The sequence below is a fragment of the Nomascus leucogenys genome, chromosome 14 (genome assembly GCF_006542625.1).
Source record: "Nomascus leucogenys isolate Asia chromosome 14, Asia_NLE_v1, whole genome shotgun sequence".
In the NCBI taxonomy this organism is placed as follows: domain Eukaryota; kingdom Metazoa; phylum Chordata; class Mammalia; order Primates; family Hylobatidae; genus Nomascus; species Nomascus leucogenys.
This window is the reverse complement of record NC_044394.1, coordinates 25,670,793-25,677,726: the sequence shown is the minus strand read 5'-3', so window position 1 is coordinate 25,677,726 and position 6,934 is coordinate 25,670,793.

The window sequence follows — 6,934 nt, the reverse complement described above, 5'->3', positions numbered from 1 at the left end:
TTACTGCAAACTGATGCACTTTATCATGGAGTATTAATTATTCCTTTCACGAATTTTCGGCTTCTAGCTAAAACTTTGCACGAACTATTTGGACAATGCTACTGGGGTGTTCTCTGCTAACTACATGGGTAGTTAGCACAGAAATGGGTAGGACAGTGAAAAGGTGGAAGCATCTGACTGTTCTCTTCCCCTGTGCCGACCTGTCCTTTGCCTACGGTCATCCACGAAATTCACGAGTGGAGGCATTTTCTCCATTTGCCTACCGGAGCTACCACGTTCCAACATTATCTTCTAGAAAGCTGCAACAGTCATGTAAACACACTGCTTCAAGGCGTTTTGACCTCAAAACAAAAAAAGACATTTTGATTTCACCTTTCACTAAAGCAGCTATAACAGTCACATGAAGGAGCAGCGGGGTGGGGTTGCCTGATCGTAAGAAGCCTCGTTTCCCCTGCTAAGGAGCTTGCACTTGGCCGTACAGGCAATGAGCAACCACTGAGGCAACCTAAATGGAGAAATGATACGATCAGATGTGTTCTAGAACAATCAGTCTTGGCAGGGCGCGGTGGCTTACGCCTGTAATCCCAACACTTTGGGAGGCCGAGGCGGGCGCATCACGAGGTCAGGAGATTGAGACTATCATGGCTAACATGGTGAAACCCCGTCTCTACTAAAAATACAAAAAAAAATTAGCTGGGCGTGGTGGCGGGCACCTGTAGTCCCAGCTACTCGGGAGGCTGAGGCAGGAGAATGGCGTGAACCCGGGAGGCGGAGCTTGCATTGAGCCGAGATCGCGCCACTGCACTCCAGCCTGGGCCACAGAGCGAGACTCTGTCTCAAAAAAAAAAAAAAAAAAAATCATTCTTACAGACTTTTGGACAATGGACCAGGGGTAAGATGGAAACTGGAAGGAGGGGGACTTGTCAGGGTGGAGAAGAGGTGACAAATATTCAGGGATGAGAGGTGTTCAGAAGTGGAATCTGAGTGCGTCAGACACTGGGGTGCAGCAGAGAAAAACGTTTTGTTCAGCAACTGGGACTTGCAGCTTGGTTAGTAGCCGCACCCTCAGAGGCTAGAATGGAAAGAGGCTGTAATGAGGCGTGGGCTATAACTGGAAAAAATCAGCAGGTAAGAGGTAGGCAGGGAAGAGGGGGCCTGCAAAGAGCAACTAAGAAGGAGGAAGGCAACCACAAAGGCATTTAATCAGGGAGCCAGGGTGCACGGTAGAGGCAGTGGCCGTCATCAAGTGTGGAAAAGTACGAGTCGGATGATAAAGATAGATAAAGATAAATAAAGATATGTATTGGGTGTAACAACAAAGAAGGTCCTTGGGCCCTTTGCAGAGAGCAGTTTCAGTGAACGATGGGGCAGAAGCTGGGTGACGGGTAACAAGTGAATGGGAGGTGAGAGGGTGGAGACTGTGCTTTCAGAAGTTGGGCAAGGACAGGTAAGACAATTGGACAGTAATGAGATAGGTACGTGGATGAAGGGAGATTTTGCCTTTTCTCTTTAAATGTTTATCTCTGCTGGTGGGGATTAGCTGGTGAAAAGAGGGACAAGTGGTGCAGCCAAGTCCCAGAAGCCATGGGAGGAGATGAGTCCAAAGGGTCAGCCTGCAATAGGAAGACCCAAAATAATGTTGGAACATGGTAGCTCCAGTGGGCAAATGGAGAAAATGCCTCCACTCGTGAGCGTATTTTGTGGATGACTGCAGGCAAAGGACAGGTTGGCACAGGGGAAGAGAACAGCCAGCTGCTTCCACCCTTTCACTGTCCTACCCATTTCTCTACTAAGATCAGAAAGATCAGAATGGATGTTTCTCTACCTACCTTGGTTTTGATTGGTTTGATGTGGGAGAGGATGCAAGGGAGGTGGCAAGTTGGACAACTTCAGGTGGCAGCTTACCTGCAGCAAAGTGAGGGTGACAACACTGACAGGCTTTGGGGGAGGAAATGCAAAATCCTCTCAAGTATGTCCTTTCTCCCATAACCAACCTGTCCTGGGGTAAATCCAGATTATTTTCACCTTTTCTAAACACAACTCCACCACACTTTCTCTGTCTCTAGAGAAAGGGGTTGAAATGTACGGATCCAGGATTGACTTTTTTTGTTTTTTTGTGACAAGAGTCTCGCTCTGTCGCCCAGGCTGGAGTGCAGTGGCATGATCTTGGCTCACTGCAACCTCTGCCTCCCAGGTTCAAGCAATTCCCCTTCCTCAGCTTCTCAAGTAGCTGGAATTACAGGCGTGTGCCACCACGCCCGGCTAATTTTTGTATTTTTAGTAGAGACAAGGTTTCACCATATTGGCCAGGCTGGTCTTGAACTCCTGACCTCAGGTAATCCACCCGCCTTGGCCTCCCAAAGTGCTGGGATTATAGGCATGAGCCACCGCACCCAGCCCAGGATTGACTCTTATTAGCAACGCACTAGAGAATCAGAAGTGGATGCCGGTTTCACATCACAGTAGACCCATGAGCTGCTAAGGGTCTGCTTTTGAGGAAGTCACTATTCCATTTTCTTTTTATAATTTTGGTGCCTATCCCTTAGTTTAATTCCCTTAATATTTGTTGAGCTACCAGCATGCACATCTGTCCCAAGCACACTGCCACCATAGCACATAGCACTGTGTGTTGCCTTTGCTCTCAAGCTCTGTTATCTTCATTGGCCTGCTCACCTTGAGGGCAAACATGCTTCCTCCTCTTTATCCCGATGCCAGAGCTGTGCCCAGCACATAGTGGGCACCAAGGAAATCTTTGTTTAGATGACTGGGTGAATGATGGAATGAATATTTCTCAAACTTGTGTGTTCCAGCTTATTAATAGGCTCTTAATGGGCTATCAAATCAATTTTAGCAGAGGTAAAATTTTACAGCAGGTACCAACCATCGTTTTTATCTTAATGAAATAGAATAGAATTGAGTTTAAATGATCAGAGTGGTTACACATAGTAAAGGTAAATATTGTTTCTTAAATCATTGGGGGATGTGTGTGTGTGTGGTGATGTATTATGGTTAGACTATGTTTGTTTAAGTTTGAAAGCCACTGCGGTAGCAGACCCAAAGATAAGTACAATAGCTTACAACCAACAGTTCTGTTTTGCACATTGTAGAATCCCTCGTGCCCAGCACACAGCAGATCTCAATAAATATTTGTGAAATACATCAGTTCATAAGAGTGGATGAAGTCATTTGTTGGAGGAATATGAAAGAAGAACTGGGCCTTGATGGATGAATGGAATTTCAACAGGTAGAGAGATGGAAGAGTTCCTTCCAGACCAAAGAAGAATCACATCAGCAAAGATGTGCAAGTTAGGAATGAGTGGAAAGTAGGATGGGCACAAAGCAGAATGGGTGAGAAGACAAAAGTGAGGACATTTTGAGGGGGGAGTGAAAGCCAGCATGAAGTCTTTTTATACCATCAGTGAAGCAAATGTGTGCTGAGTTGTGTCTCCTCTAGCAGCAGTGGCCAACACTGGCCGCCCACGCTGGCAGGCTCTGAAGCCCTGTACGTGGATCCAAGTCTTGGCTCTGCCACTTACCAGATGAGTGACCTTAGGCAAGTTCCTTAATCTCTGTGTACTTCATTGTTTGTAAAATGGAAATAGTGTTACCATCTATCTGCATTAGGATTAAACTCCACTGCTAGTAACTGTGGGAGACCAAAATTTGAAGGATTGTTGAGCTGAAGACAGTTAAGAAGCCAGCCGGGCACGGATGGATCTTTGCGTGGATCTTTGCAAGGTCTTCCTAATGGCCTCTCTGTCCCTGCTAGTCTCTTTCTCCTCTAGTCCGGCCTCCACTGCCTCCATGCAAGCACTCTGATATAACTGCTTGCTCTGCTTAACATTCATCAGTGGCTCCCCACACCCACGCCCTTAGCAAGGCTGCTCACTGAAGGTCTGGCCCAGCCTGCCTTTCCAGCCCATCTTGCATTGCACCATTGCTTGCACTCTGCACAGCAGTCTACCTGGGCTCTCCAGTACACCCGTGCATTTACACTTTCAGGATGCTTTACCTGGTGGGCCCTTTCCACCCAAGCCTCCAGTACCAAGTCTTTAATTTAGTTTCTTCCTCTGCAAAACTTCCTTGTTGTCTGCTTCACCACTCAGAGAGTCCCCTCTGTCAGTAAATTATAGACTTTTTAAAGAGTCAGGATCTCACTCTGTCACCCAGGTTGGAGTGCAGTGGTGTGATCACAGCTCACTTCAGCCTCTTACTCCTGAACTCAAGTGATCCTCCTGCCCCAGCCTCCTGAGTCACTGGGATTTTAGGTGTGAGCCACTGCACAAGGCACAGACATTTTAATAGCTCTGAAACCAGGGGGCACCTTCACTTGGCAGTGTCTTAAAACTGCTCTTCACCTCTGCTGAAGTCAAGTACTTCCCAAGAGGACTGATGTGTGCTTTCCCCATCACCTGGGGCAGTACCAACCTGAGTCTCTGTGGCAGGCAGCCTCTAAGATGACCCTCACCTATCCCTCCCTCTTGCTATTTGTGCCCTTCTGTAATCCCCTCCCCTTGAGTGTGGGCTGGACCTGGTGACTTGTTTCCGATGCACAGAATACAGCAAAAGTGATGAGATATTCCTTACAGGATTAGGTTACCAAAGGACTGCCCTTTTTTTTTTCTTTTTTTTGAGACGGAGTCCCACTCTGTCGCCAGGCCGGAGTGCAGTGGCACGATTTCAGTTCACTGCAACCTCCGCCTCCCAGGTTCAAGGGATTGTCCTGCCTCAGCCTCCTGAGTAGCTGGGATTACAGGCACACGCCACTATGGCCGGCTAATTTTTGTATTTTTAGTAGAAATGAGGTTTCACCATGTTGGCCAGGATGGTCTCAATCTCCTGACCTTGTGATCTGCCCGCCTCAGCCTCCCAAAGTGCTGGGATTACAGGCATGAGCCATCATGCCCAGCCTTTTTTTTTTTTTTTAATTGAGACGGAGTCTTGCTCTGTCAACCAGGCTAGGGTGCAGTGGCATGATCTCAGCTCACTGCAACCTCTGCCTCCTGGATTCAAGTGATTCTCCTGCCTCAGCCTCCTGAGTAGCTGGGATTACAGGTGCCTGCCACCAGGCCAAGCTGATTTTTATATTTTTAGTAGAGATGGGGTTTCACCATGTTGGCCAGGCTGGTCTCAAATTCCTGACCTCAGGTAGTCTGCCCACCTCAGCATCCCAAAGTGCTGGGATTACAGTCGTGAGCAACAGTGCCCGGCCAAAACTCCCCATCTTCTTGCTGGTGGGTTGCCTACCTCTCTCTCTCCCTCTTTCCCTCTTCCTCTTTCTCTTTTCCTGAGCCTCATTTGGAAGAAACAAGCAAGTTTATGCATGGGTAAAGTTTTGCAAGTTTATCACAGGGTACATTCTAGCCAGTGGCATGCAAAATGGAAAGGTGCACATACTTTCAATTTTGACAGAAACTGCCCAGTTATCCTCCAGAAAGATTTACCAACTTACACAGTTGACCCCTATACAACATGGGGGTTTAGGGGCACTGACTCCCCTACACAGTCAGAAATTTGTGTATAACTTTTGGCTTCCCCAAAACTTAACTATTACTAGCCCACTGTTGGCTGGAAGCCTTATCTAGAAGAGTTGATTAACATATATTTTGTATATTATGTATATTAAATTTACCATATATATATATATATATATATATATGTTTTTGTTTTTTTTTTTTTTGAGACAGAGTCTTGCTGTGTCACCCAGGCTGGAGTGCAGTGTCACGATCTCAGCTCACTGCAAGCTCTGCCACCTGGGTTCACGCCATTCTCCTGCCTCAGCCTCCCGAGTAGCTGGGACTACAGGCGCCTGCCACTACATCCGGCTAATTTTTTGTATTTTTTAGTAGAGACGGGGTTTCACCATGTTAGCCAGGATGGTCTCGATCTCCTGACCTCGTGATCCACCCGCCTCGGCCTCTGAAAGTGCTGGGATTACAGATGTGAGCCACTGTGCCCGGCCTTAAATTTACCATATTCTTACAATAAAGTAAGCTAGAGAAAAGAAAGTATTATTAAGAAAATCATAAGGAAGGCCAGGCATGGTGGCTCACACCTGTAATCCCAGCACTTTGGGAGGCTAAGGCAGGCGGATCACCTGAGGTCAGGAATTCAAGACCACCCTGGCCAACATGATGAAACCCCACTTCTACAAAAATACAAAAATTAGCCGGGCATGATAGCGGGTACCTGTAATCCCAGCTACTTGGGAGGCTGAGGCAGGAGAATCGCTTTAACCCGGGAGGCAGAGGTTGTAGTAAGTCGAGATCATGCCACTGCACTCCAGCCTGGGCGACAGAATGAGACTCTGTCTCAAAAAAAAAAGAAAAAAAAATCATAAGGAAGAGATAATATATTTACTGTTCATTAAGTGGAAGTGGATCACCATAAAGTTCTTCATCCTGATAGTCTTCATGCTGAGTAGGCTAAGGAGGAGGAAGAGGAGGGCTTGGTCTTACTGTCTCAGGGGTGGCAGAGGCAGAAGAGGTGGAGGAGGTAGAAGGGGAGGCAGGAGAGGCAGGCACACACTCAGTAACTTTTACTGAAAAAAATCTGCATATAAGTGGGCCCATGTTGTTCAAGGGTCAGTTAACTTTTGTCTAATGAGAATTATTTTCCTCCTCCTCTTTAACCCTTCACCAGTATCAGCCATCTTTCAAACATTTGACAGTTTGATAGATTAAAAAATCAATATAATTTTTTTATAAATAAGATATTTATTGTTTTACCTTAGATTACTTTTATGAAGTCGGGTGAGCATCTAAAATTTTTTTGGCCATTTATTTTTCTGCCTATACATATCTCTGCCAATTTAAAACTAGGTGATTCATATTTTCTTATTCCTATGGATGAAATAATTTCTTATGTATCTGAATGTTCTTAATCATTTCTTTATAACGAAATCAACCTTTGGTAATAAATTAAAAAAAAAAAA